Here is a 10,895-nt window from a genome sequence, read left to right as displayed (position 1 = left end):
ACGAAATCATGGCAATTATCTCCTTGCTACTTTGAAATTCATGCTCCATCTTAGTCAAGTGTGGAATTGTAGCCTGCCAAATTGAAACCTCGTCATATGTTTCTTTCCTCCCCTCTCGATATGTGTTTTGTGTCTCAGCTCGAGAGATGTTCCAACATCTCACCCCATAAGTTGATCATGAGTTGTTCGATCTTCGAGAAGATCGATTTCGGTTGAGAGTCTCTTTCCGTCATCATCATGTTGGATGAATATCTCGATAGCAAAGACGTCAAGATCAATTGGAGCAATGAATCACCATCTCCGAGAAGGGCAATTGGATCATGAAGATCATGTCGGCTTTGTGTCCCCTCTGTCTTCTTACCTCACATCCTGAATCTCGGGACGAGATTCTTGTTAGTGGGGGTGAGTTATCACAGTCCTAGCTTTGGCCTTTGCTTGTCATTGCATATGCATCCATGCATCATCTTAAATTCAAGGAAATTGAATTGAAGGAATTCTCAAGCCTCAGAAATCTTTTAAAAATGATCAACATTAAAATATTTCAAATGAGCCCAACAAAATGTTCCTGCTAACCTCTGAAAATATAGGCAAGAGCTATAACTCAAACCAATATTTTTGGAATCATAGAAATAATTATTCTTGGGCCTTTGAATTAAATCACTAGCTATTTGATTTGGGTTTATATTTACTATAAAATAGATATAAGCCCAATAATTTTGAAAATTTGCATGTGGCTCTGAACTAGTTTCCTAAGTCCACATAATAATTTTCAGAAGCATAAAAATTGGTTTGTTTGAAAATCAAACTCAAAACAAACTTCAAAAAATAGAAAACAGAAACAAACAGAAAATAGAAAAGGCAGAGAACTTACCTGCACAGCCTACCACTGTAGCAGTCCAACTGGGCAAAGCCAGGCGGCCCATCCCACGTTGCGAGTCGTCTCCCACCTCGCGCCAGAAGGACGCGAGGCGTGTGTTCGCCGCATGCCGGCACGCGCCCGTGCCACCTCCTGCCTGACTGCCTACGTCCTCGATGCCCTGGACACCTCCAATGCTGCCACGCAGACCCCCTGGCCCCTCCCTCAATCTCCCCGTGTCCACCCCCCTCCTCTGCTCTCTCTGCGCAGCACCACCGAACGCCACCATCGCCGCCGCTCGCCGCTGCCGCGACGACAACCATCTCCTCACCCCTCTATCATGTCCACCAGCACCGCTGTTGAGCTCCGCCTCCCCAAGCCGAAGGAATCGAGCCCGGACGCCCTGCATCGCCTTCACGCCATTGTCTTCAACCTCGGTTTGACCGAGATCGCCATCGCCCGTACGTCGCCATCAGGCCGCCCCCGAGCTCACTGAAGGAAATATGCCCTAGAGTCAATAATAAAGTTATTATTTATTTCCTTATATCATGATAAATGTTTATTATTCATGCTAGAATTGTATTAACCGGAAACATAATACATGTGTGAATACATAGACAAACAGAGTGTCACTAGTATGCCTCTACTTGACTAGCTCGTTAATCAAAGATGGTTATGTTTCCTAACCATAAACGAAGAGTTGTTATTTGATTAAAGGGATCACATCATTAGGTGAATGATCTGATTGACATGACCCATTCCATTAGCTTAGCACCCGATCGTTTAGTATGTTGCTATTGCTTTCTTCATGACTTATACATGTTCCTATGACTATGAGATTATGCAACTCCCGTTTGTCGGAGGAACACTTTGTGTGCTACAAAACGTCACAACTTAAATGGGTGATTATAAAGGTGCTCTACAGGTGTCTCCAAAGGTACATGTTGGGTTGGCGTATTTCAAGATTAGGATTTGTCACTCCGATTGTCGGAGAGGTATCTCTGGGCCCTCTCGGTAATACACATCACATAAGCCTTGCAAGCATTGCAATTAATGAGTTAGTTGTGAGATGATGTATTACGGAACTAGTAAAGAGACTTGCCGATAACGAGATTGAACTAGGTATGGGATACCGACGATCGAATCTCGGGCAAGTAACATACCGATGACAAAGGGAACAACGTATGTTGTTATGCGGTTTGACCGATAAAATATCTTCGTAGAATAGGTAGGAGCCAATATGAGCATCCAGGTTCCGCTATTGGTTATTGACCGGAGACGTGTCTCGGTCATGTCTTCATTGTTCTCGAACCCGTAGGGTCCGCACGCTTAAGGTTTCGATGACAGTTATATTATGAGTTTATGAGTTTTGATGTACCGAAGTTAGTTCGGAGTCCCGGATGTGATCACGGACATGACGAGGAGTCTCGAAATGGTCGAGACATAAAGATTGATATATTGGACGGCTATATTCGGACACCGGAAGTGTTCCGGGGAAGTTTCAGATAAAACCGGAGCACGGGGGGGTACCGGAACCCCCCGGGGGTTAATGGGCCTCATGGGCCTAAAGTGGAGAAGAGGAGGGGCTGCCAGGGCAGGCCGCGCACCCCCTCTCCCCATAGTCCGAATTGGACAAGGAGGGAGGGGCGGCGCCCCCCCCTTTTCCTTCTCTCCTTCCCCCTCTCCTACTTGGACAAGGAAAGGGAGGGGAGTCCTACTCCCGGTAGGAGTAGGACTCCTCCTGCGCGCCTGCTACTAGGGCCGGCCGCACCCCCCCCCTTGGATCCTTTATATATGGAGGCAAGGGGCACCCCTAGACATAGAAGATGATCCACGTGATCATATTCTTAGCCGGGTGCGGTGCCCCCTTCCACCATAGTCCTCGATAATATTGTAGCGGTGCTTAGGCGAAGCCCTGCGACAGTAGTACATCAAGATCGTCACCACGCCGTCATGCTGACGGAACTCTTCCCTGACACTTTGCTGGATCGGAGTCCGGGGATCGTCATCGAGCTGAACGTGTGCTAGAACTCGTAGGTGCCGTAGTTTCGGTGCTTGATCGATCGGGCCATGAAGACGTACGACTACATCAACCAAGTTAACGCTTCCGTTGTCGATCTACAATGGTATGTAGATCACACTCTCCCCCTCTCGTTGCTATGCATCACCATGATCTTGCGTGTGCGTAGGAAATTTTTTGAAATTACTACGAAACCCAACACTCACCGTCTCCTTCATCCGAACCGTCGTCAGCCCCTGCCTCTTTCCCCACTCTCCCGTGCTCTTTTCCTCGACATAGCCGCCGCTTCGCCGACGACCGAATCACGCTGCCACCTGAGCCCCTCGCCACCATGGCCACAGTCACCGTAGCCCCCAACCGAGCAAACCCACGTGCTCATCGCACCACGCAGAGGCCGTAGGTGCTACGCCCGCATCGCCACACCCACTGCAGCTTCGAACCCGAGCTCGCCCGAGCTACGGCCGCCGCTAAAGCTCGTCGTCGGCCACTTTCCGGCCACCCCAGCACCACCTGCCACCACCACTAGAAGCGCCGCAACGCCAGGAACCCGTAGAGCCCTTCAGCGCGTTGTGTGGCCGCCCGTAGCTCAAACTCGCGTCGCGTCGCCGTCGTTTTGGTCGCCGTCGACCAAACTCTGGCGATGTTGACGTGGCCCATCATTAGCACTAATGACCCTGCTAATCACCCCCACACTACTCACTTACATGTGGGCCCCTGTGCCTATTTAGGTTAGTTTAATTCCTGTTTAGTTTAGTACTAATCTTGCGGACCCCACATGTCAGGTTTGACCTACCTAGTCAGCATTGACCTGGCCCCACTGGTCAGCCTCTGTTCCAGCCCAGAGACACTGACGTGTGGGTCCCAGCCGTCAGGTTTGACTTGGGTTGGCACCGTTGACCTGCTGACATCAGAATGACATCAGGCTGACGCAGTAAATACCTGTTGACCTGCTAACGCAGTAAATTCTGATACAATCCCACTCTCTCGCTCCTACTCTCTTTTACTGCATTAGGACAACAACGATTCAACTATTACATGCTGCGGTAGTTGAACCCCTTTTCCTCTGCATGACTTGTCATTTCCACGGTAAATAGATGAAACCCACTAGCATGAGTAGGAGTTGTTTGAGCCCTAATGTGCCTAATCATTCGTGCTTGTATGTCATGCCTGTTACTTCTTAGAGTTGAGTCAGGTTTGATTCATCGGGGATGAATTGGAATGTGGTGAACATGTCCTACCGTTGAGAGCTAAGTGTGTGAACACGATTTGGTAAAGGTAGCGGTGAGAGGACATGTAGGAGTACATGGTGGGTTGTCTCATTGCAGCCGTCCTCAGGAACTGAGTTCTGTGTTTGTGATCCATGAACAGCTACTACCACGCATTGGAATGCTTAAGTGCCCCTCTCGACTTATTAATCAACATGATCTCTGTCCAGGAGTTGCAACTTTTTTCTGGTGTTTGTAGGTAGTATTAGTAGTCTACCAAGTGGCACCCGGTATAGGTGGGCTTGGGACAGACTAGACACAGTGGCACGGTGTACCAAGTGGCACCCGGATGGTGGGCTTGGGAACCCTGCTCACATCGTTTGGGGCCGTGAGCGACACCCCGGCCGGATCTCCTTGCGGATGGAACCCGAATAGGCGATAAACCTGGACTAGAGACTTGTTGGTTAGTCAGGTCGTGGTCGACTCCCTCGCCAGGCTTCCGCTTGAAGGTTGCCGAGATACCTGATGTGTACATGGTGGTACGTGGCGAGAGCGTGCTTGAAGAAGTACACCCCTGCAGGGTTATCATTATCTATTCGAATAGCCGGATTCCATGGATATGGAAACTTGGACCCCTTGCATAGTTCATAGACAACTGAAAGTGGATACTCTAAAATGCGCAAGATAAGCGTGAGTGCTATGGATCGCGTTCTCGTAGGGAGACAGGAGCGGATCCATAGTCGTAGTTCAGCATAGCCACCGAGTCAAAGCTGGCTCGCTGCAGTCAAACTCCACCACCTCTTTGTTGATACCGATGCATATGTAGTTAGTTCTATTGTAAGTCTTGTTGGGTACATTTGTACTCACGTTTGCCTATTCTATGTTTTGCAGAGAGACTTCAGTCTCGCTAGTAGTTCCGCGTGGACTTCGACTTTTAGCTTGTTACCTCAGCTATGATCTTGTATCCTTGGGAGGGTCTTGTAGATAGTCAGGCTTCTCAGCCTTTTTCATTTGTAGATATCTTTACTCAGACATGTTAAGCTTCCTTATGTGCTTGTTGCTTGTATGCTCTGTATGTGGGTCAGGAGACCCATGCTTGTAAAATCTCGCTCCTCGGAGCCTAATGAATAAATACTCTGAGTCGTAGAGTCTTGTTGTGATGCCTAGTTGTATTGCACATATTGAGCATATTGTGTGTATGATTGAAATGCTTGGTATGTGTGGGATCCGACAACCTAGTTGTTTATCCTTGGTAGCTTCTCTTATGGGGAAATGTAGTCTTGTGCTTCCATGAGCCATAGTAGTCCGCTACAGCCTGGTTCACCGGAGTCCTGCTAGCCCAGCACTACTGCTCCGAAACACTTGACTGGCCGGCACGTGATTCACTTTGTTCCTATGTCTGTCCCTTTGGGGAAATGCCACGCGGTGACATCCGGAGTCCTGCCTAGCCTGCTATAGCCCGGGGCCCCGGAGTCCTGTTAACCCAGTGCTACAGCCCGGCTTCACACACTGCTGACCGACATGCTCGATGTTGATTCATGTATGCTTGTTCCCGTAAGTTAGTGCCACTTTGGGTTCACGACTAGTCATGTCGGCCCGGGTTCTCTGTCATATGGATGCTAGCGACACTATCATATACGTGAGCCAAAAGGCGCAAACGATCCCGGGCCATGGTAAGGCGACACCCGTGGGAATACCGTGCGTGAGGCCGCAAAGTGATATGAGGTGTTACAAGCTAGATCGGTGTGACTTAGAATCGGGGTCCTGACAGAAGTGAATCACATGCCAGCCAGTCAAGTGTTCCGGAGTAGTAGTGCTGGGCTAGCAGGACTCCGGTGAACCGGGCTGTAGCGGACTACTATGGCTCATGGAAGCACAAGACTACATTTCCTCATAATAGAGGCTACCAAGGATAAACAACTAGGTTGTCGGATCCCACACATACCAAGCATTTCAATCATACACACAATATGCTCGATATGTGTAAATACAACATGGCATCACAACATAACTCTATGACTCAATTATTTATTCATTAGGCTCCGAGGAGCCATGTATTACAAACATGGGTCTCATGACCCCAACATACAGAGCATACAAGCAACAAGCACATGCGGAAGCTTAATTTGTCTAAATACAGACATCTACAAATGAAAAAGGCTGAGAAGTCGGACTATCTACAAGACCCTGCCGAGGGCACAAGATCGTAGCTGAGGTATCAAGTTAAACGTCGGAGTCAACACAGAACTACTAGCGAGACTGACGTCTCTCTACAAAACATAAAATAGGCAAACGTGAGTACAAATGTACCCAGCAAGATTTACATCAGAACTAACTACATATGCATTGGTATCAACAAAGGGGGTGGTGGAGTTTAACTGCAGCAAGCCAGCTTTGACTCGGTGGCTAACCTAAACTACTACTACAAGTAACTCTTTTGAGGTGGCGCACACGAGTCCACATATTCACCATATCAATACACCACTATGGATCCGCTTACGTCTCCCTACGAGAACGCCATCCATAGAGCTCACGCCTATCTTCTGTATTTTAGAGTATCCACATTCACTTGTTTATGAACTGTATAGGCAACCAAGTAGTCCTTTACCATGGACACGGCTATTCGAATAGATGATGTTAACCACTTACCTCACACACGCTCTCACCACTCTTCACACACGCTCTCACCACTTACCGCCGTTTACACGACATGTACTCGGCAACCTTCAAGCGGAAGCCCAACGAGGGTGTCGGCCACGGCCTACCTAAACACTCAAGTCTCTAGTCCAGGTTTATCGCCTATCCAGGTTCCATCCGCAGGGAGTCCGGACGAGGTTTCCACATACGGCCCCGAACGATGTGTACAGTGTTCCCGAGACACCAAACGGGCGACTCGGTACACCGTGCCACGGTGTATCTACCGCATCATAGCCCTCCCCTAGGGTTAGCGCTACGCACGGCCGCCAACACATATCCTATAAACACCAGAAACTAGTTGCAACTCCTGGACAGAGGACTAGAGTGGTTAAGAAGCCGAGAGGGTCCATTGGTTTCGGGCCCAATGCATGGTAGTAGCTAGTTCTTGAATCACACATACATATCTCGGTGCTTAAAGACGGTTCCAATGAAACAACCCACCTTGAAATCCTACATGGCCTCTCATCGATACCTTCACCAAATTGTGTTCAACACACTTAGCTCACACACAGTAGGACATGTTCACAACTTTCCAATTCATCCCCGATGAATCAGACCTGACACAACTCTAAGCAATAGCGGGCATGACATACAAGCATGAATGAGTAGGCACATCAGGGCTCAAATCAAGTCCTACTCATGCTAGTGGGTTTCATCTATTTACTGTGGCAATGACAGGTCATGCAGAGGAAAGGGGTTCAACTACCGCAGCATGTAACAGTTGAATCGTTGTTGTCCTAATGCAGTAAAAGAGAGCAGTAGCGAGAGAATGGGATTGTATCAGAATGAACAAGGGTGTTTTGCTTGCCTGGCACTTCTGAAGATGATATAGCTCTTCATCGGTGTCATCGAATTCATCGTCGAAAACATCGTCTACCAAGGGGGAACAACCACCGGCAAACACAGAAAGAACAGAATCAATGCAATGCACAATATGATGCATGATCATGACATGCCAACATGCTGTGATTTGAGCTAATGCAGCTAGCAACATGTTAAATGGAGTTGGTTTGAACCCTAGGTTCAAATTCAAACTCCATATGTGAGGGTTTAGATGCCATTTATATGATTTTGCCTAAACAGCAGCCATAAGTTGTTCTAACATGCATGAAAATGGTACAGATGGGTAGATTGGATTTTTCTGATCATTTTTAAATATAATTTATTTCATTTGGAGATACGGTTGATTTTCTATGATTTTTAGAAGTTTAAGCAATTTTCTGAATTATTTTAAATCCAGAAAATTATTAAATGCGTCAGCATTGCGTCACTGTGACGTCAGCATGTCAACTGCAGCTGACCAAGTCAAACCTGACCAGTGGGGTCCACTGGTCAGTCACACAGTGCTGTCTGGGTCACTGACAGGTGGGGTCAGGTCAACAAACACGTCAGCTTGTCAACTCTGACGTGTCGGGTCAGTCAACGTGTGACTTGGCCAGGTCAAACTGACCTGTGGGACCCGCAGGGTTAGTTTAAACTAAACAGATGATAAACTAGGTTAATTAGGCAGTGGGGCCCGTATGTCATCGACACGGGGCACTAACTAAACAGGATTAGTACCTAAACTAATGGTGTCACGTCAGCGTCACCGGAACCTCGCCGGCGGCGACCAAATCGATGGTGGCGCGGCTCGGGAACACGCTACGGGCGGCGGTTTAGCTTGCTGAGGGTACCATGGCATAGCCCTTGCGCCCGCGCATCCAGAAGATGCAGCGGCAGGTCGCAGGGTGACCGGAGATTGCCGGAAACAAGCTCACGGCGGTGGCCGGAGTTCGGGTGTGGACGGGGTCGACGCTATGGGGTGCTAGGGGGATAAACTGGTAGGTACTACGCGGTCCTGGGGGTTCACCGATCACGTTCACGCGCTTAGGCGTGGGCTGCGGTGGCCCTAGCCACGGCGGTGAAGAACCATGGCGGCGGTGAGCTTTCGGCTCCGGTGGACAGCGGGGCTAGAGGAGGAGAACGACTGCGGAGAGAGAGGGGTTCGGTAGAGGAGCTCACAGCGGGGTCGCCGGTGATCTCAGCATGCTCCAGGGCGTCCAGCGTCATGTGGCTCGGTGGAGAGGACCGGGGCGTCACGGCGGAGCTCGGGGGCGCGTTGGAGAGGCTCGGAGATGGCTGTGGCCATGGGGGAGCTCGTTGGCGGCGACGGCTGCGTTCGGTCGCGCTCGTGGAAGGGACTAGAGGGCGAAGGAGAGAGCAGAGAGTGAGGAAGAGGAGCGAGGGGCAACGAGGCATCTTCGTGGCATCGCTAGAAGGTCTGGGAAGGAAGCAGGAGGTGGCCAGAGCAGCGTCGGCGCTCGCCACGCACGTGGTTATCCTCATGGCAGAGGAGGAATATTACAAGGGGCGATGGGGGGCTGGGCCGGCCACTTGGGCCGCTAGGAGGGCTGCATAGGTGAGTTGGCCCAGGTTAGTCTCTCTCTCTCTTCTATTTTTGGTTTTTTCTATTTTTCCGTAATCTTTGTGGCTTTACTAAAATAACTAAACACTTCCAAAAATCATGAAACTAATCATGGCTACTGTTTAGAATATATCCAACAGTAAATATTTTAGTTTATGATTATTTGGGCATTTTAAATATTTTATAGCATTTAAATGCCCAAATGCAAATATTATATGATTTAATGAAGTGACCCTATGTTGCCCTAGAAAAGTGTGCACCATTTTTGTCAGAGGTTCTAGACGAAGGCAAAGATGTTGAACATTTTAGAAGGCCAATTTGGGTTCATTGAAAAAGGTTTTAGTAAACCCTAATTGGCTTAAGGGGGGTGATGGGGGTTCTGTCATCCCCATTTCAAATTCATTTGAAAAGTAAACATGATGACATGAGGAACAAACAAAGGCAACAGGGGCTGAGCTAGGGCTGTGACAAGTCGGGTCGGCTCGTAGAGTACCCGCAAGTGATTTCGATGTGGGGCCTGAAAGGACAGGTGGTTCCATCCCGGTAGTGGCGGGCCTGGGTTCCTCACGGCCCCCGGCTGTTACTTTGTGGCAGAGCGACAAGGCAGGTTGAGACCACCTAGGTGAGAGGTGGGCCTGGCCCTGGTCGATGTCCGCGGTTACATCAATTAACACGTTTAACGAGATCTTGGTATTTGATATGAATCTGGCCACTGGCCTATACCCACTAACCAACTACGCGGGAACAGTTATGGGCACTCGACGTCGTGGTATCAGCCGAAGCCTTCTTAACTTCAGCGTGAGCGGCGCACACCGGGTTGGAGAGCGTAACACAACTTCCTTCGTAATGGATGTTGCTAGGTCTGCTCACCGGCCACCCACGCAACGTGCAGGTGTGCAATGGGCGTTGGGCCCAGACCCCTGCCCCATAGGATTTAGACCGGCATGCTGACCTCTCTGTTGTACCTAGATAGGGCTGCGACGTGTTGATCTTCCGAGGCCGGGCATGACCCAGGAAAGTGTGTCCGGCCAGAGGGATCGAGCATGTTGGGTTATGTGGTGCACCCCTGCAGGGAAGTTTATCTATTCAAATAGCCGTGACCCTCGGTAAAAGGACGACCCAGAGTTGTACCTTGACACTATGACAGCTAGAACCAGATACTTAATAAAATACACCCTTCCAAGTGCCACATACAACCCGGTGATCGCTCTCTCACGGGGCGACGAGGAGAGAATCGCCGGGTAGGATTACGCTATATGATGATACTGGGTGAACTTCCCATCTATTCTCTTCTACTGCTTCAAGATGGAGGTTGCCAGAAGCGTAGTCTTCGATAGGACTAGCTATCCCCCTCTTATTCTGGCATTCTGCAGTTCAGTCCACAGATACTACCATTTAACTAATACCAATGCATATGTAGTGTAGATCCTTGCTTGAGAGTACTTTGGATGAGTACTCATGATTGCTTTCCTACTTCTTTTTCCCCTTTTCCCGGTTACTGCGATCATTTGATGGAGTCCAGGAGCCAGAGGATCCCGAGGATGATTCTACGTGGATTTCAACTTCGAGGAGTAGTTTGGAGGTCCAGGCAGGAGTCCTTGCCTTTTCAATCGTTGCTACTTTTGTGCTAGCCTTCTTAAGGCAAACTTGTTTAACTTATGTTTGTACTCAGATATTGTTGCTCCCACTGACTCTTGTGTTTTCGAGCTTATG

This window comes from Triticum dicoccoides, chromosome 7A, assembly GCF_002162155.2.
Source record: "Triticum dicoccoides isolate Atlit2015 ecotype Zavitan chromosome 7A, WEW_v2.0, whole genome shotgun sequence".
Lineage (NCBI taxonomy): Eukaryota > Viridiplantae > Streptophyta > Magnoliopsida > Poales > Poaceae > Triticum > Triticum dicoccoides.
This window is presented reverse-complemented; position numbering follows the sequence as displayed.